This window comes from Phascolarctos cinereus, unplaced genomic scaffold (assembly GCF_003287225.1).
Source record: "Phascolarctos cinereus isolate Bilbo 61053 unplaced genomic scaffold, phaCin_HiC Scaffold_3;HRSCAF=262, whole genome shotgun sequence".
Taxonomy (NCBI): Eukaryota; Metazoa; Chordata; class Mammalia; order Diprotodontia; family Phascolarctidae; genus Phascolarctos; species Phascolarctos cinereus.
The window spans coordinates 255023570-255044600 of NW_027555736.1; the positions used below are offsets into that span (position 1 = coordinate 255023570).

At 36.6% G+C, this 21031-nt stretch overlaps 1 long non-coding RNA gene across 3 annotated transcripts in view; it reads right to left on the reverse strand.

Moving 5' to 3' along the window:
- Positions 1-2816: 2816 nt before the first annotated feature.
- LOC110203248 (uncharacterized) overlaps positions 2817-21031 on the reverse strand; it is a 38886-nt gene continuing 20671 nt past the window's right edge. For 2 of the 3 annotated variants that reach the window (XR_013485486.1, XR_002322887.2), the window contains exons 4-5: positions 20769-20852; positions 2817-16132 (exon numbers count right to left, since the gene is read on the reverse strand). This is a non-coding gene — a long non-coding RNA (uncharacterized LOC110203248). The remainder of the gene's footprint in view (positions 16133-20768; positions 20853-21031) is intronic. The other variant, XR_013485487.1, reaches the window with a different exon arrangement.

Consider the following 21031-nt stretch of genomic DNA (forward strand, 5'->3'; position numbering starts at 1 on the left):
CAGTCACCCCAGACTACTTGCCCACCCTAGATTCCTCCTACAGCCTTTCTGTATATAAGGTCTGTCTGTCCTCCATTAAAGGGCTCAGGTTCTTAACATCTGGCCAGCTGCATTAGCAATACACAAGATTAGATTCTCTAAGAGTCTGTCCAATCTGGCAGATTCTTTGAATCTCACCCACCCAATGTTCTAATAAACCTTGTCTTTGGTTGAAAGAAGGCTTGGGTTGAATTCATTTGGAAAGGACCCAGGTGTTGTGATTTTGGAGTCCCAGCACTCCTACATTTCTAAACCTCAACAGATCCATTTAATTTTAATTTCCTCAGTATTATGTGCTTAAAGGAATCTCACATACATCATGTGCGACATACAAAAAAAGTTTGAGAAGCATAGTTTCTCAGTAATTAATCATTTTATTAATAATGCTACTAGTATGTTATTAATAAAGGATGACCATTTGGCCATCTCTCTTTGACCAAAAACCCCTCATGGAACCCACTCAATGCCCATGCAAAAATGTGCGTTCCTGAGAGTTGGAATCAACTCTGATTGGTCAGCAATGAGAGAATGAATATTATACTGAGACATGGATTATTCTACTGAGGGTCTGTGGTATAAGATTCTAATAACTTGGTGTTAGTCAAAGAGAATTATTTGGATCTATATCCTCATCTGATAAAAGGGAGAATCCACATTTTCCCAGACTTGTCTGAGTAAAACACAATGGGCTTCAATACATCAATTTACCTAACTTTACCTTTTCAAGAGATATGAGTTCTCCCTCTCAGTATCAGCCTTTCAAAGGATGCCTGAGTAACACACAGGTGGTGATTTTTGAATAAGGAAGTAGAAAGCAATAGTTATACAATATAAGAGAGAAATAATTATTTCTCTCAAATGCATAAACATGAGTTTACATAGAGACTAAAGAGTGTCCCATTCATAACTTGCAAGGAAATGTAAAGAAATGTTTATAATACATAAAACTTTTGTCCAGTTTATAAGGATATGAGTCATCTCCCAATTGATAAATTGTCAAAGGATGTGAACAGGCAGTTTTTCAATGAAGAAATCAAAATTATAGGCATATGAAAAATGCTCTAAATCACAATTGACTGGTAAAATGCAAATTAAAACAACTTTAAGATATCATCTTAAACCTATCAGATTGGATGTAACGATAGAAGGGGAAAACAACAAATATAGGAGGGGATGTGGAAAAATTGGAACACTAATTGTGGAACTAATTGTTGGTGGAAATTTGAACTGAGTGAACCATTTTACAGAACAAGCTGGAATTATGGCCAAAGAGTTATAAAACTGTTTATAACCTTTGGCACAGAAGTACCATTATTAGATCAGTTTCCCAAGCTGATTAAGGGAAAAAAACAAAAGAACCTATATGTTCTAAAGTAATTATAGCAGCTCTCAAATAACTCAAAATTGAGAGGATGCTTATCAATTAGAGAATGGCCAGACAAGCTGTGATATGTGATTATGATGGAATACTACTGTGCCATAAGAAATGATAAGCTGGTCAGTTTTAGAAAAACACAGAATGACTGAAATGATGAAGAAATAATGAAGAGTGAAATAAGCAGAAACAGAAGAACATTGTATGCAGTGACAGCAAAAGTATTCTAAGAACAACTTTGAATGACTGAGTCATTGTGAGTATTATAAATACTCAAATGAACTACAAAGGACCTATGAAGGAATATACTATCCGTATCTATAGAAAGAACTGATAAATAGAAGAATGTATAATATGGTTTTACATATATATATATATATGTATATATATATACACAAATGTGCATATACATATGTATATATATATATATATATATATATATACACACACACACACGTGCATATACATATGTATACACACATATATATATACACACAAACGTATTTGTGTTTAATGGTAGCAATCCCTAGAGTGAGTGGGGAGGGAGGAAGAAAAAATGTGCACAGCAGAGAAGAAAACAAAATTTCGAATGAAACACAGAAAAGTAGGGTAGCTTTGAAAATTGTATACAATATGTATTAGTTTTTGTTTAAAGTAAATGGTGACATGGAAATACATTGTTTTATATTGACTCCTTTTTTTGTTGTTGTTATTGTGACATGCATATGTAGTTCTTTTTTGTCTTTTTGTATTTGTTTAAAATGAATGAAAATTTAAAAAAATTAATTTCAATATACAGACAAAAAATAAAAGTTTGAAGAATGGGGGCAGGATTTGGGGTATTCTCCAATTATGGAAGAAACATGAGGAATGCTGGATCAAATGCACATTTACAGGATATAGCCTTCTTCAGAACTTTTGCCTTTTCATGAGAAAATACTGTAAAGGTAGAATGATTGAAATGATTGAAAAATAATGCCAAGGGATTTTGAGATTCAGAAAAGGAGGAAAGATGGATTCTACAGTGAATGTCCATTGTATGTGTTTCTCACCCTGGAAAATCCTTTAAGAGATTTCTCACACTGAGTTAGAGAATAATAATAATAACATTTATCTCCCATGTTTGTTAGGATAAAAAGTGATAGTATTTGTAAAGCTCTTTGCAAACCTTAAAGGGTAATATGAAAGGTATTTATTATTATTGTTGTCATCCTGATGATGGTTGATGAAGAAGATATATAGTCTCTAACTTTCTATGAGATCAACTGAGTGTATTGATCTTACTAAAGAGAATTATGCAAGCATTAAGTTTTCAAACAATCAAAACAATGAGGTAGGCAATCATGATGACTTAGAAGACAAACAGATCCATGTACAGAACAACTCTGATCAATTACTGACATAAATTTCTTTACTCCTTTATTAAAGGGATTTCAAACATCTTCAGGAAAACTGAAAAGAGTGTTTTAAGGAGAATGAGGCCATATAGACCTGAAAGCATACTGTCTGAGGAGGATTGACAGAAACCTTCCATCTTTATGACAATTTAAGTATATTGTTTTTATTTTCCCAAGTTACATGTTAAAACCATTTTTAAACTTTTTAAAAAAAGTTTTGAGTTCCAAATTTTATCTCTCCCATCCTCCTTTCCTACTCTCCCCCATCCCTGAGATGGTAAGCAATCTAATATAGATTATAGATGTGCGATCATGTAAAACATTTCCATATTTCCATAATCATGTAACGCATTTCCATAGTGATTTGTGTAAGAAGAGTGGAAGAAAAAAATGAAAGAAACAAAGTGAAAAACTGGCATGCTTCAGTCTGTATTGAGTCAATATCAGTTCTTTCTCAGGAGATGGATAGCATGCTTCATCATGAATCCTTCGGGATTGTCTTGGATTATTCTATTGCTGAGAACAGCTAAGTCATTCCAAGTTCTTCATCATAAAATACTGCTGTTACTGTTTTCACTGTTCTCCTAGTTATGCTCAATTCATCTTGCATCCGTTCATCTCATTCTTTCCAGGTTTTTCTGAAATCATCCTGCTTGTCACTTCTTATAGCACAATAATTTCCCATCACAATCATATATCACAGTTTATTCAGCCATTCACCAATTGATGGTCATCTCCTCAATTTCTAGTTCTTGACCACCACAAAAGGATATCCTTTGATCCAGCAATACCACTGCTAGGTCTGTATCCCAAAGAGAATAAAAAAGGGGAAAGGACCTATTTGTAAAATTTAACTGTATTCTACATAGTGTATGGGATTTTAATTTTTTTCTGAAGATTATGAAGCAGTGACAGGAAAATGAAAATGCAAGTCCTGTGCCAGGGAAAGAAAAAGAAATACAGAATTGACACACAGTTCAGATTCTATGCATTATGCAAAATTTCACAATTGTAATGGCTGATAAGAAAGTAATTTGTTTTTTGGAAAGGTCCTAACAGACCTCATAAACCCCCACTCTTACTTCCCCACCTTCACTCCCTATCCCCAAGAAATAAGAGCACTGACCTTCCCCATTCCCTGCTCAGTACAGAAGAAAGAGAAAGTAGATAAGAGCAGGGAAAAGATACTTTCTCTCCTGAGGACATAGTGACAGCAGACTTGGGAGCTCTGAGTAAGGAGAGAGGTGCCTCCATTTGGAAGCTCAGTCCAAAATGCTCTCTCTACCCCTGACAATACAGAAGACAAATTCATGTCCCTAGAAAATTGTGTCACTGCCACACTATACACAACAAGCCCCTATTAGAAACAGATGATGGAGCCTGGAGAACATCTCCTGTCCATTTCATGCCTTAATGCCTCTAGCTGAAGAGGAATATGAGAGAACATGATTAGCACTACAGGTAAATAACAGGCGAATCCTAATTATTTTTTAAAATTAAATTATTTTAAACAAATACTACAACTTAAACACACAGTAAGAAAAGAAAAAGAAACATTACAAAGTTAAATATTAAAAATATAATACAAAATAAGAAAAGAAAAACAAAAAGTATTGCCATGTGCACAGCAGAAACATAAGAGAGGATTCAAAATATACAGCAATAAATTTCTATTTTGAGAAAGTCTATATAAATATATACTACGCATTTTGTTCAGAGCTGTCCATCTTTGCTTCCTTCAATTTTTCTTTTGTTCTCTGTTGTGCACTTTTTACTTTGTTCTTTTTCCCCCTTCCACCTCCCCTCCCCCAAGAAGGTTATGAATGGGATGTCCCAGTGAAGACTTCTCAGTATAATTAAGGTAGTAAGTTCAGAAGGTAGGATAGGGTTAAGAATAGATTACTGTAAGATCTTCTTTTTTTAGTGCCAGATAATAGCAGTTAAAATTTGTCTAGTTGTTAAGCCCTGGCCTGCCTTCTGATCTTATCCAGATGCACCTTTTGTCCCAAATCCCGGAAAACCCTTAAATGTTCAAGTCCCCTTATTTCACTTTGACAGGGTTTTATTCAGATGTCTTTCTGGTCCCAACATTATATATTCAATCCCTGAGACCTCCCAAAAACAACTGTAAATTATCTTCCTAACTGCACATTTTCTATTGCTTCTTTGACATTATCTCAACGAACTAAGAAATATAGAGATGTATACTACATCCTTTGTCCTATGTTAGAGTCTGGCATGTGAGATTGTGAGCCGAATCAACAGACAGCTGTCGGGGAGGAGGAATTTTTTTATTATTTAAGCCAGCTTATGTGTCTATGTCCCTTGTCTCCCCTCATCAGAGCTTCCTGATGGAGGGACACCCAAATCTTGAGATTTGAAATAATAATGATTATAGCTATAATAAATTAACTTTCTGTTTCTCCTTGGATGCCTCTGTGTTTTGTTTTATTTTTAATTTGAGTGGCATCCCACACAGTTACAATAAGTTCAGCTACACACACACACACACACACACACACACACACACACACACATACACACACACACACATATCCCAATTCTAAAAATAAGCAAGACCCCTAGAAGGAACCATGGGAGCCAAGGAAACAGGGACAGAGATACTGAGAAAAAAAGTAACCCATGAGCAGATTCAATTCAAAATCAATCAGAAATAGGAGAGTATTGACTCAGAAAATATCAGAAGCACAGAGAAACCTTATAAGCATTCTCTTGGTACTGAGAACAGTTGGAGTGATGGAGACTGTCACCTGGACCAGAACTGGTCTCTAACCTGTTCGTGGCAGGAGTCAAACAAAGCAGACTACAGATAGGAGGGTCAGGAATCAAAGAGAAGTTTAATTTCAAAGAGAGGAAAATGGCTTGCAAGCAAGGACACATGTGTGGGAGCTCCACCCCTAGTGTAGAGCCCGAGGCAGTGTGGAGAGATCTCAATATTTATACCAACGGCTAAGGAGTGAGCTCTGACACTGACAAGGAAGTGTAAAAGTAATAATGTGATGAGTTTGATTCAAAGCAGGGCTTCACGACTGCAACATGGGTATTAAAGGTGCTTGTCCATACTCAGAGACCACCTGATGATGGTGTTTAACAATTCTGGGATTTTGCTGTGGCTGAGATCATCCTGAAGGTGAGCACAAAGGAGTGATTTATGCCAAACTCAGGTCACAACCTTCTTGCTGGGCCTTAGCTCTTGAAAACAGGATGTCTCCTCATATCTTGGCAAGAAGGACAGACACTGTCTTTCTCATCATCAATGTTGTATATTCTTAGTGTCATAAAACTTGCTTCAGGGCTTTAGAATCAGTTCTGGAGGATCCTTCCCTTTGCAGTTCAGGGAGAGGATGAACCCCAAGGAGGTGGCAGCCGTTCTTTCTCCTGTTAAAGAGAGGAGAATATGCAGACTTCCTTCTCTCTTGGCATGAAAACCAATACAAAAAGTCTAGCTCTAGGAGAGGAGCTTCAGTCTTGTGTGGCTTTTCCTTTACCCTGAAGACTGAGCCTGTGTAACCTCCACACTGGGATTTGGGCTGAATTGGATTTTTTTTTTTGGCGAGGCAATGTGGTTTAAGTGACTAGACCAGGGTCACACAGCTAGTTAAACGTTAAGTGTCTGAGGATGGATTTGAACTGAGGTCCTCTTCACTCCTTGAGCAGTGCTCTGTCCATTGCACCACCTAGCTGCCCCAATATTGTATTTTTTTAAAAGAAAAATTATTTTTAATTAATGGAGCAAAACAAACATTTCTATAACAGTACAATAAAAAAGATGATTGGACATGAAACTGCAAAAGAACAATGTACAACTTGTCCTTCCCTCCAAATATACATTATCATGTAAATTTCTCCCCCTCCCACCGTCCGTATCCCCAGAGATGGCTGGCTACCATTACACGCAAATACACACAAGTATATATATAAATTATTCTATACATACTTCTATTTATCAGTTCTTTCTCTGCTTTCCCCCCTCACTGTGTTTTACTTTTGACCACCGCCTCCTTCAGTCCCTCCTCCCTTCTACTAGCCCTTTCCCTTTTCTTCTTTCTCTGGATGCAATTAACATCTTTCTTCCTACGTCCTTTATTTTTACTTTGTATATTCGTAATAGTCAAAATGACTTAGTTGCTCGAAGTCGTTCTTAAAACAATACTGCTTTGGGAGGCGAGCCGCAGAGGAAAGGGAGGAGGCAGCGCTTGACGAGTCTGGCCGAGGCTCCGGCAGTCGGTGGCTGCGGTGGGAGGTAGCGGAAGCAGCGGCAGCAGCGGCAGCTGCAGCCCGTCAGCGGCAGTATCTTCGCGGAGCTGAAGCCGTACTGATGCCCAGAGCGGAGCGGTGGATGCAGAGGAGCCGCGCAGCGCACGCGATACTGAGGCCGTCCCTCCCCATCTGCCACTGACCTGGCCTCTTCCTAAAGGGCGAAGGACAAACTAAATGCGTCTCAGAATGATCATAAGTCTTCAAGACGGAGTGATCTGCTGCCAGAGTTGGCCGTAGGAAATGACATTCGAGGAAGACTTTAAAGAAACATTAAGAATTTTGAACCGGTTCACCTAAGGCGTCCTAAGAAAAGGCCTTCTCTATTTCAAGCCTCTCCAGTCCGTAATGGTTACATCAAGGTTCCAGTTCCACCTGTTTCAGGCACACAAAGGGAGAAAGGGCCTCCCACCATGTTACTCATCAGTGTTGACCCACAGAACAAACCAGGAGAATATGTGCTCAAGAGTCTCAACTTCACCACTCTGGCTGAGCCCAAGATTCTTATCATCATGGCAGAGCCTCTGCAAATCACTTGTGTAAAAGGCTGGCCAGCTTTTCTAAATTCAAGAATCCCTTCAGCGCTAGATTCAAAGATTTATGAGATAGCAGCAAGGATCATAGGGTAGTTCCAAGAAAGCATGGTTTTGACCAATGACTTGTTGTAATTTTTTTGGATGAGCTCTCATTAGCCAGAGTGTAACAGTGACAACAAGAAATTAGTTCTCTTTGAACTTTGAATGAAATCTGGAAGGAAGAAGAGAGCTATTTGACTTTAAAAGAAGAATAAGCAACTCACATATTCTTCTTGCTGATTAGCAGAGAGCATGGCTTTGTGAGAAAGAAGGTTTTGCTTATTTATAAGGTGCTGGAATTTGTGAGCCTTTGTGATGAAAGGCAATGCGTAAATATAAGTTCTTATTTCCAGGGCTGTTCAATGATGACTAATTTCTCTTTGTTCCTTATCCTTATTCAAGGAATAGGCTTTTGACAGGTTTCAGATGTTGTGTTGAATATATTCTATGTTATGCCACTACTAGGTCTGTTTCCAAAAATGATTAGGGGAAAGGAAAAAAAACCTACATAATTTAAAATATTTATAGCAGCTCTCTTTGTGATGGCAAAGAACAGGAAATTGCAGGAATGCCCATTAATTGGGGAATGGATGAATAAGTTATGGTATGTGCTTATGATGGAATACTACTGTGATATAAGAAATGATGAGCTTGCTTATCTTAGAAAAACGTGGACAGACTTGCATGAAATAATGAAGAGTGAAATGAGCAGAACTAAAAGAACATTGTACACAGTAACAGCAATATTGTTTTAAGAATATTAAGACTAACTCATTTTATCCATAATAAATATCCAAATCAACTTCAAAGGACCTATGAAGGAAGATGCTATGTGCTTCCAGGGAAAGAACTGATAAATGGAAGTATGTGAAGAATGATTTTACATGTTTATACATATTTATGTCTAATGGTTGATATCTCTAGGGTAAGGGGGGAGAAAAAAAGGAAAAAAAATTTGCACGATAATTTTATTACATATTTGAAAAGAATAGCAAGTTGTACATAATAGAGTTGTAGCTTTATGTGCAATCATCTTTTTTATTCTGTTATGGAAATTCTTGTTTTGTTTCATAAATTAAAAATAAAATAAAACTTAAAAAATAATATTACTTTTACTGTATACAAACTCTTGGTTCTGCTCACCTTTGCTCTTCATCATTTTAGGCAAATCTTTCCTTGCCTTTCTGAATTGGATTTTTATTCAGATCTTTTTCCAAGGTAGAATTCTGGACGTGGAGAGACACAGTTGTTTTGGTGGGTCATGACTGTTATTTTTAAACACAATCTCTCTGTCTTTGTAGGTGTTCACTCGATGGAGTTTGACGGAGATGTGACACAGCCTGGGGCATCTCTTGCTCCTCTCCTGTAAAGTTGTAAAGATTCCTGTAAAGATTCACCCTCAATGACTACTGGATGTACTGGGTCTGCCATGCTTCAGGGAAGGGGCTGGGGTGGGTCTTAGTATTAAGAATTACAGCAGTAAGAAATGCTATGCAGACTTCATGAAAGGCCAATTCACAATCTCTAGGGACAAAGGCACATCACACTGCATCTCTAAATGAATTTCATTGCTACTCAGGACAAGAGACATAGTGAAGAGAAAGAGTATGACACCATACATAAATTCCTCCTTCAGGGAGGCTTTAAGGATACTAACTTAGAGAGGGAGCTCAAAAATATGTGATGCTGAGGAGTTTACTTTCAATGTCTGTGGTTTCCTCTCTTTTTCCTGTTAACAACTTCCCCAGGGATCCTCTTGTAGTCATCCTTATTTTCTGAGAATAATAATTTCCTCTCTCCTCTCCGCCCTTGCCAAGATCATTTATGTGTTCCAAAGCTTATTTCAGTTTCTTTAAGTTTTATGTTGTCCACTGAGGCTCACATGCTTTCTGCAAGCCATGAGGTAATAGCATTACATGGCTGGTCCAGGTTCTACAGCTGAAACAGACCTTTGGGGCACCTAGTCTAGCCCCTCAAGATGAGGAAACTAAGGGAATTTAAACAATTTTCCGGCACAGTGGTAGTGAGGGTGAGAAGAAGAATTTGAACCCAAGACATCTGACTCCAGACCTAGTGCATTTCAGCTGGTCCAGACTGGGGCACAACAGTAAAATAAATTTATGGTTAACCCAAAAGAGTATTGCTCTGAATTTATTTAATTTCTTCAAAGGAAGTTGAGGGGGAAGTTATGATAAGCTACAAAGTGAATGTAATAGAAGCTCCTTTTCTTAATGCCATGGAAGTAGAAGTGGGGGGGGGTCTGATTTTTCAGGGTGACTTGAAATGAAGCAGAGTCCTTTTAATGACAAATAGTATAATAATTTCCTCAAAATATAGAAAAAAAATTGAACTATAGAAATCTAGACCATCACGAATTTGCTGGGCTAAAAATGAATTAGTGTTGTTAGGGGAGGAAGCTTGGTAAGTAGAGCTCTGCCCTATCTTTCCTTAACGGCAAATCTCCTTCCTGTTATTTCATTTTCTGCTGCATATACCAGGTGCCTATCCAGATCAAAGAGAAGCTCTTGAGAGTCAGACCCATTGGGCTGCCTAAAGGCAGGAAATGGAAAAAAAAAATATGGTAAGACAGAATAGTCAGCTTTCCTGTTACAGTTAAACCAAAATACTGACTGCTGACCACTGTATCTGCACAACTATTTCCTCCTTTTATTGTCTATATCCAAAGCACAACAGCTAAGAATTTCTTAGCTTTTCTTAATGATATGAAATTAAGATATTTATTTTATAGCTGGGCTTTAGAAGTCTGGTGTTATTGTAGTAGGGCATAGATAGGCTTGAGATTTTTATCAGGACAATGCAAGATTTTCTTTCCCTAGAGAAATTCTACTTTTGATCAACTTTGTATGACTGTATCTTTTAAAAATGTCCCTAGAGTGTTCCAACTGTCCCAAAATCAACCTAATAATTCCTTCTCTCTTTTCCCTTTACTGCCTCAAGGTAGTGTGCCCAAAGGAGCTAACATTGTCTCTTCTCACTGTTAGGGAGAATGCTGTTACTGAAATTCTTATTTATTCAAATTTAGCTCTCTCCCTTGCATGACATAGTTTGGGAAAAATTCCCACTCTGCTTCTTCTTGATATGACTTGTTCTGTGCCATGACATAATTAGCCTCACTTTCGTGATATCATCTACCCCTCTTCTGTGGTAACACTTGTGAGGGGTCGCTCTTAGCATCTAATTTGTGGTATCACATGAGAATTTTCCTGCTTTTCTTCCTGCTTGCATTACCATGATGTGTTCTTTGATCCCCAAGTACTCCACTCTTGAATGTTTAATCTCAGGGAAAAAAATTATCACTTAGGCCTTACCAATAATGTATATCTTATCTTTTTATTTTGAAATTCATCATTTATCTGGCTGAGAAGAGAGGTGTGTTTCATCTTCAGTCCTCTGGATTCATGTTGCATGTATTTTATTGACCTAATTCTAAAGTATTTCAAAATTATTTTTTTTCTACAGTGATACTGTCATTGTATACATTATTCTTCCAGTACTACTCTTCTCTGCAGCAGTTCATAGATGTTTTCCCAGTTTTCTCTAAACCTGTCCATTTCATCACTTCTTGTGCAACAATAATATTCCATTTTGTTAATATACTATGATTTGTTTAGGGTAACAGGTCCTTACTTTCCAATATGAATGTAAGTTAATATGATAATAATTTTAATTATTACTATTTCATTATGTGTATTCTTCATGCACATAATTTCTTATTGCACAGTAGCAATCTCTTATATTTATATTCCACAATTTATTAAACAATTGTTTAATTAATGGAAATCTACTTTGTTTCCATTTTTTTGCAGTTTTTATCAAAAAAGGAGCTTCTTCTTAAATGCCTGGTACTGTCCATTTTATTAAACACAGGGTTTCTCAAGTTCTCAAGTTTCGTAAGTTCCATTGTTTCTGGTTCTGCCTTGTGTAGTCTGTTCCAGTGATCTATCTCCCTGTTTTTTAAACAATACAAAGCTTTTTGATGACTATTGCTTTATCTGAGTTGTGGATATGCTATTCTTCTTTCATATCTATTTATTTTAATAATTTCCCTTGATATTATTGATCCTTTGTTTTCCAAATGAATGTTATTATTTTATGAAGGTCTATAATGTACCCCCTTGGTCACTTGATTGTGTTTAAAGTATATATTAATTTTGATAGTGTGTTTGGTCAGTTGATTCCAATATATTTTATGCATTTTGTAGTTATTTGAAATGGAATTTGTTTTCCATTGTTGCTTATTAGTTTTTGTTTTTATTTTACTATTAGCCAATACTAGATTTTCTATTTTGTTTTAATGAAAATAATTTTAGTGCAATCAGTTATCTTAAAGGAAGGAAACTTTGGACTATCTTGTGTTAACTCAGAAGGAAGTCGGTTTTACTTAGGTTTATTATTTACTTATGTTTATTATTTAGTTTGGGATAAACACCTTTGTGGAGCATGTCACAAAGTGCAAATGCTTTATAGGCAACTCATTTGGTCAACACCATTCTCTCCATTTGGAATTAATTACTTAATATATCTTCCATATCCCATTCCATTATTTTTTTTCAGTTGGAGTAAAATTAGTATCTTTAAAGTAAATTCATTTCTATGATAGTGGTCATCCAATTACAAAAACTATTGTTACCAATGTTTCAGTGTAAGGATTAAGTAATTATCAGTCTCTGATCTTGCTCAGGGGGGAGTTAGAATTAATTGGAGTTCAAGTGGAAAATTAATTGGAGTAAGTATTAAAAAAAAACAAGATCAGAAGAATATATATATAATTGAAAAGGCTTTCAGAGTTCTGTCTTCTATGATATTTAAAAAATATTTAGTTTTTTATTTCTCAGTTTTGAATTTTTTGTTATTCTACTATTTACATACAAAACAATTTTAGCATTTATTTTTTAAAATGTTGATTTCCAAATTCTCTCCCTCCCCTCATTCCTACTTTAATGAGAAGACGATGTGATATAGACTGTACATGTGAAGTCATGCGAAACTTATTTCCATATTAGTCATGTGAAAAACAAACACCCCCCAAAAAAAAACAACCTGAAGAAAAATAAACTTTAAAAAATAGGCTTTAATCTACATTGAGATTCCATTAGTTCTCTCTCTGGAGGTGGATAGCATTTTTCCTCATAAGTGCTTGGGAAGTGTCTGGTATGATTTTATTTCTGAGAATAGCTAAGTCATTCATAGCTGACTACCTTACAAGACTGCCATTACTGTAGACACTATTGTCCCAGCTCTGCTCACTTCACTTTGCAACAGTTAGTATACAGCTTCTATTCCCAAAATGCTATTTAACTGTGCATACTCTTTCATCCAGCAACACCACTACTAAGTTTGTATCCTAAATGGATATAGAAAGGGAAAGGCTCTATGTGCACAATAATATTTATATCAGCTCTTTTTGTGATGGCAAAGAAATGGGAAGTAGAGGTGATTCCCATCAACTGGAGAGTGATTGAACAAGTTGTGGTGTATGAATGTAATGGAATACTATCGTGCTGTGAGAAATAATGAGGACAATGCTTTCAGAAAAACCTGAAATAAATTTCTCTCCAGAATGTTCCAAATTCAGTTCCAAATTCTACCAAAAGTGCTTTAGTATGCCAATTTTCCCACATCCCCTCTAACATTTTTTCATTTTCCTTTTTTGTAACATTAGCCAATCTGAAAAGTATGATATAGTATATCAGAGCAGTTTTAATTAACATTTCTCTAATCAATAGTGATAAAATGAGATTTATCTTTGATTTCAAACTGCTGGTTCATATCTTTGACCTTTTACAAATTTGGGAATGACTTGTAGTTTTATAAATTTCACTCAGTTCTTTATGTATTTGACATCTGGAATTTGGTTATAACTTTTTTTGGAAATTCATTTTGGGATTTCTTTCAAGACGTGGCTGTTGGATTCTTTCCATTTATATTTTACCCCTTGGTCCTAGGATATCATAGTAGTTTTCCTCAATAATTTCTAGAAATATAACATCTAGGTTCTTCTTCTGATCTTGGCTTTCAAGTAGTCCAATAAATCTTAAGTTATCTTTCCTCTATTTATTTTCAAGGTCAGTTGTTTTTCAGATGAGATAGTTCACATTTAAAAATTTTTTCATTCTTTTGATTTTGTTGTGTTGTTTTTTGATGACTAATCCTAATTTTATTTTAAATTATTTTCTTCACTGATTTTGTACTGCTTTTTCCATTTGGCCAATTCTATTTTTTTAAATTTTTAAGCCATTGGAGTTAAGTGACTTGCCTAGGGTCACACAGCTCGTGTCAAGTGTTATGTGTCTGAGTCCAGATTTGAACTCAGGTTCTCCTGAATCTAGGGCCTGTGTTCTATCCACTGTACCACCTAGCTGCCCCTAATTCTATTTTTTAAGGAACTATTTTCTTCAGTGAATTTTTGTACATTTTTTACATTTGGCTAATTCTGCTTCAAAAAAATTCTTCTCAGTGAATTTTTATATCTATTTTTTCCCATTTTGTTAACCTGCTTTTTAAGGAGTTTTATTTCTTTATTTTTTTTAAATAAGTAAGTCCATATTGTTTTATTCCCTTAAAGTAGTAACATGTAACATGTTACATGGAGGCAGAGGTTTAACTCTGACTGCATCAAACAATTTTAGTGAGACATTTAAACCCTGACTCAGGATGTCTGTGTTAATTGATAAGCAAATGTCAGGTCCAGGATATCTGTGCTTCCTTTACCTCCATAGAATATCAAGATAAGAAAAGTCCCCTTATTCAAGGTAGTGTCTGGGTTAAAGGCACCTTAGTGGTCATAAGTAGAAGAATGCTCTTGATCAGCTTTAGCTGTTGACACAGGAAGAGGCATTCTCAGTTCACTCAGAAAGAAAAGATTGATTCAGGTTTTTGGCCCTTATTGGGGCTCAATTGATCTTAAATGATTATCATTTCCTCCTCTTGGTCAAAGGGAAGCCAAAGACTTCACCTCTAGAGCAAATAAAGGTGTGGGAAAAACCTTTTTCCTCTTTAGGTAATGGGAAGAGATGTCCACTTGGAACAGGCATCTTCAGATGATCCTGGAGTCCACAATCAGAAGTTGGCAGCTATGAGAGCAGTCACACAGATGTGATAGGGACTCTTAGAAGATGTATGTGTGGATAATTGAGAGAAAACAGCATAACGTAAGTCCTTAGTTAAAGGGACATAAAGATGGTTCAGTTTCCCAGCCATACAGGGCTAGGTTCAAACAATACAACAAAGTTTTTCTCACAGTTCACAAAGTTGCATAATTACATCAAGTCAGGTACAGATTAAATTACTCAGAGGGCTCACAATAGAGGAGTTTTGAGAAGGGAGATTTACCTATCACCAAGATAACCAAGAAAACCTTAAACATGAACCATACAAATCAATACAATCATTATTACCAGTGTTAACTAACATTAAGTTCCTTGCTCATGTACAATAGGTTTTATTCTTAGGCATTGCAAAAAGGAAGTTCTGCTTCTCTGATTTAGACCTAGAAGCTCCCAGATAATTCCAACTTAGTAAAAATTAGTACAATCGCCCAATTTGGATCTCCATTTTTGATATCATCTGCTGCTTCTGTTCTTACCTAAATCCTGTACCTGGTATAAGAATTTTTTGAAACGTGAGGGTCCAACCATAAAATGAGCTCTCCTGACTTTTAAAATTACCAGACAGATACTTTAATAGTGGAAAAATAATTTCACTTACTTTTACCACTATCCTATACAATTTTGGTATAAAAATATAAATTTGAGATCTTATTACCTAAATATACTTAAAGCTTGGATTTCCAGGATAGATACATTTTGGAATCCAATCATATACATCTGTATATAATTCTTAGAGGAATCAGTCTAATCCTGTTGCTTTTCTCAAAATTTGCTATCCCATGTAGATATCTAGTGCATTACATTTTTGTTTTATTTTGTCTAATTATTTCCTCCTTAGGAGGATGTTATCCCTATATTATCACCATTTGGCCATGAATGTAAATTAAATTTGTAAGCTATTCTTACTTGCATCCTATTATGGTAACTCAGAGATATTCTAGTATCCATCTATTATTTAATAAATTTAGTACTGTACTTACAGAACTTCTTGATTATAGAAATTTGCTATAAAAGAAAAGGAGGGACAATGTCATACATCACATCAGAAGGAAAGAACTTCCTTATCTCTGTTTGATTCCAGGCATGAATCACATCTGATAGCCAATCATGTAGTCACTGGATGTTAAAAGCAGTGCTCAGGATTAATCAGGTGGGGAATTTTCCTTTTCAGAAAGGAAATAGCACAATTGAGAAATAGAATCAGGAAGATCCTACCTAAGCTGTGTCCAAGGTCATCCTCAAAACTCTTCCTAGGCACAGAAATCCACCTTTGTCAGTTCTCAGCCTGCAGCACATGCCATTCTACTATTAGTTTCATGACAACTTAGACAACTAGCCCTGTAATCAAAGCCCAAAACAATAGTAAATTGCTGTCCCATAAAGACACATATCCTAGATAATAAGAATTTAAATCTCACATTGGTAACAGTAAGACATTGATCACAGAAAAATACAACTTCTCTCATAATTCCATTAAACAATGGGAACATCTTAAGGTGAGTCTTCAGAAGTTTTTTTAAATTTTTGCACATGTTCTAATTCCAGATTAAAAAGAATATTAGATTTCCCATTGAGTTAACACAAAAGAGCTCATAACTTCCTACTCTTACAGTAACATAACTATCTGTACTAGAATCCTTTCCCAGTTCAAACAAAGCAAAGAAGTTCCTGACTAATCTCAGAAATTGATGAATTTATTTTCTTCTTCACAAGCTTCTCTAATTATACTCATTCTGGAAGAATAGGACACTTCAGGATTTGAATCATATACATTTGGCCAATTCTTCTTTAAAAAAAAAATTCTTCTCAGTGAATTTGCATATATCTTTTTCCCATTTGGCTAATCTGCCTTTTAAGGAGTTTTCCACAGCAGATTTTTATGCCTGTTTTACATATTCTGATTTTTAATATGCTATTATTTTGGGGGGGGGTTGTGTCTCTTTCACCACACTGTTAATTCCCTTTTCATAATTTTCTTCCATCACTCTCACTTCATTTCCCAATTTCCTCCTACTTCTCTTATTTGATTTTTCAATTGTTTTTGAGCTCTTTCTGGAATTCTCTTTGGGCTGGAGAACAATTCATATTTGCTATTTTGATTTTCTTGTCTTCTGAGTATGTGCTTTGAACTTCTCTGTTATTATATTAACTTTCTATGGTTGAGTTCTTTTTTGTTTTTGTTTGTTCATTTTTTCCAGACTATTTCTTGACTTTTAATATTATTTTAAAGTTGGGGTCTATTCCTGGGGTAAAGGGGGCTCTATTCTAAGCTTTAGGCATTTTCTTCTGTTGCTTTCAGAGCTAGTTCTTGGAGTTTTAAAGATGGTATCTCCTGTCCTGCTCTCTGAAGTTTTAAGTGAGCTACAGGTTCCTGATGTACTTTTTATAGTTCTATTGTTAAGATCTTACATAAAACCAAAAGATTTGAGCTAATTTTTTTTGGGGGGGCTAAGCAATGGGGTTAAGTGACTTGCTCATGGTCAATACTAGTGGGTGCTTTGGGTCTGAGGCCACATTTGAACTCAGGTCTTCCTCAGTCCAGGGCTGTTGCTCTATCCACTGTGTCACCTAGCTTGCTTTTGAGCTAATTTTCATCAAGTGAACTAGTTATTGGGGAAGCAAAATTTAAGATGGTGTCTTAAATTGGATTAAGATCTACTTTGCAAAAGATTTCTGCAAGAGCATCTAAGATCGTATAAGAGACGTGGAACCAGAGAAACAAATCTGAAGAGGAGCTTTCAGAGATGCCCTGAGAAAGAGAATTATTCCAGAATGTGGTAGAGAAAGAAGTTTTCAAGTGTCAGACATTACTAGTTCTATACTTAGAAAGCAAGATACTTCCCAACAATACTAGCTCTTGTTCTGGGAAAGAGTTCCACAAACCATCTCAAAGGATGCCAGTTAATGGGCACCTAAATGACTTTCCAATGATGTATGGAGCCCTCTGAGGGGTCAAAGATCTTGTGGATAAGGCAGCTCTGCTCCAGGAAAGGAATAAAGAAGGGCTTGAGAAGATTAGTCAGAACTTTATCCCCAAACACTCTATTCTTATTAGGTCAACTTTCTTGGAGATTAGATCCAAGGAATCACCAGACAAGGGATTTCCTTTCTGCTTTCCAGGGTAGAATAGACTTGTTATGGACTTAGCTTCCAGGAAGTTGCTCACTGATTTGGGTAATCAGATGTGAATGATACAACTGTTCACCAGTACAGGCAACTCCCTTAACTAAGGTGGGAAGAGTTCCATTTTGGCAGTTGGGGACAGGTTGGGGACTACTTGGGTTTAGAATAGCTCCCTAATCTTTAATAAGGGGGAACATATGGTACACTACCCAGCACAACATGTTACCACTTGAAAGTTTACATTGACGCTGGGTCCACCCAACCCTGCTACTCTTGTAACCCCAGCCTGGTTGATTATTTAACATGTGATTCAAATTGGTGCCTCACAAATAACCATATTCAATGGGTGTTCAGCAGAATTCCTCCATTATTCTGGACACCAAGGTAGAGAGCCTTTGATTGCTCAGTCTTGTTCTCTCCAGGCCCCAGCCAACTTGAACTGATTCAAAGCCGCTGCCTAGGAATGGTATATATGAAGATCTTCTCTTCTCCATCCCTTTAGGGAGAACATTTAGGTTCTTTCACATGCCAGTCATGCAGCATGCAGTTCAACCAACTGGAAGGACTAGTCAGTATCTCTACTCCCTAGGGTGGTATTTCTTATCAGATTAGCGGTTGTCAAAAACCAATTGCATATGCCTGTCTTGTAGTGAAAGGAGTCATCAGATAACCAGGCAAATTGGCATTCCTCAGGAGCCAGGTCTTTACAGGTTCATTTGACCATTTGGTCAAGGGAAGAGTCTGGGTTCTAGGATCTGGACTGGAAGCTTCAGTCCCCAGAACAGTCAGTGCCTGTTTTTGAAGCACACTAATACCAGAGGGACCCAGGCAAGTGAGATTTCTAATGTATCATTTCCATTTATCAAGAAAAGCTTCCTGTGCTCTATCCATATTCCTGGAAGGACCATCTTACATTACCCAATCAGTAATAGTCAACTGTGGACAAAATGTGATTCCATCACTGTGTCATCTGTTCAGTGGCAACTGGGGCGAGGCCCATCTAAAATCATCCTGATCTATATCTTGCCACTGGACCCAGATGACTCTGGAGGAGAAAGCAAGGCTGGTGACTTTGCACAGCCCTTCCTCACTTAAATTCAATTCGCTTGTAAGTAATGGCGTCACCTTCCTGATGTCATGGTCCCCTTTGAGAATGAAGGAGAAACAACAACAACAACAACCTAGTCTTAATCACTGAATGGGCATTGCTTCAGTCAAATTGAGGCCTGGGAAAGACTTTAGCTCAAAAAGGCCAAGGTCTCACATTGCATCTGGTGCCATGTGTAGTCATACCTATCTATTTCTTGCCACCGACCCTAAAAGGCTCTATAGGAGAAAGTGAGGCTGTTGACCTTGCACAGTCCTGCCTCGCTTAAATCCAATTCACCTGTAAGTAATGGCATCACCTTCCTGTTGTCACGGTACCCTTTGAGAATGAAGGACAAACAATAACAGAAACTAGGGCACAGTAAAATGCAAGCAACTACTTTTCAAAAGCAGCTGCTTAGGGAGCCTGGAGCTTCAAGTCTCTAAAAATAGTTTATTTTGGCTATCTCTTGGTATCTGCCAGTTTCCATCCACCCATTCTGATCTTTAGGAAAGGAGACCTCCAGAAACAGGGATCTTTCTGTGTTGCAAGGTTTCAAAAGGAAGAGCATACTAGAAACTGTGCTTTACACCTCCCAGGATCATAGCCTGTTCTAAGCCCTACTTGAAAAATGCTGACTTATGTGCAATTCAATAAATTCAGACCATCCTTCTCTAGGTACTGAATGTGCTGGCCTAGTTTATTATATTTCTTTATCCTTCTTTTTCCTTTATTCTTAAAGCCTATTGAAATAAAATAAAACCACCTATTAACCTTTGTCTTATTTCACTCACCCTCTGATTTTAGAAGATACTACAGGGGCACCTAGGTGGCATAGTGGATAAAGCATCAGCTCTGGATTCAGGAGGAACTGAGTTCAAATCCAGCCTTAGAATATAACATTTACTAGCTGTGTGACCTTGGGCAAGTCACTTAACCCTATTGCCTAGTCCAAAAAAAAAAAAACAAGAAAAAGAAAAAGAGGATACTAAGATCTTGTTGGGACTAATTTGTTCTGTTCTTATTAGAGCATATATATATATATATTTTTTATCATCATAATGTCCCTTCCCTATCACACATAGTTATCTTTTCATGTCTTGCTTTCTCTGTAATTCAAACTTCCTCCCCCCTCTCCCCAGTGCACAGGTCTTTTCATTACGCATACTTGATTCTATTCTAATAAAAGTCCATTTTGTTTTGGCATAACTACAGTATTTTGCTGAGTAAATTATTCTCGGTTGTGAACCTTTGCTTTTGCCTTTTATAAAAACATATTTCAAGATGTACTTATTTTTATGGTGAAGGTTCTCGAGTCTTCTGTGGACTTGCTGTGGCTCCTTAGTGCCATTGGACCCTATTTTCTGGCTGCTTACTGTGTTTTTGCTTTGACCAGACATTCTGAAGTAAAGTCATAACTTTCATTTTGACAGTGTCTTTCAAGAGCTGTCCAGTGGATTATTTCTATTTTGACTTTGCCCTCTTCTTCTAATAGGTCTGATGAGTTCATTTATGACGTCTGGAAATATGATATCCATGTATTGTTTTGCTTTTTTTCTTTCTCATGGGTTTTAGGAAATCATGGGCAATTAATATGAAATAAGGAATGGAGAAGAGATAATATTTGTAAAAAGTAGTCAGCATAGTTACTAGAACATAGTAGGTACTGTAGAAATGCCTACTACCTTCCCCTCCTTCCTTCTCTTCCCTTCTCCTTATATCACAAATATGAATAGAAAGATTAAACAAAGATAAACTACTTACATTCACATATGGGGAGATTGTGTCCCTATGGAAGAAATTTCATTAGACAGAAGGTGAGAGTGGTTCTGTTATGTCTTATTGATCCTAAGAGAAGAATGGAGAGAGGAAGAAGAATATTCACACAAGGGAGAAAGGAAAAGAAAGGTTGGGGAAAATTATGTCATATAATCAGGGTGCACAGGTAAAGATTTATATAAATAAAACCACCTGTTGGAAGGGAGTAGCTGACACCTGTACCTCATTCTTATATGAACTGTCTAAAA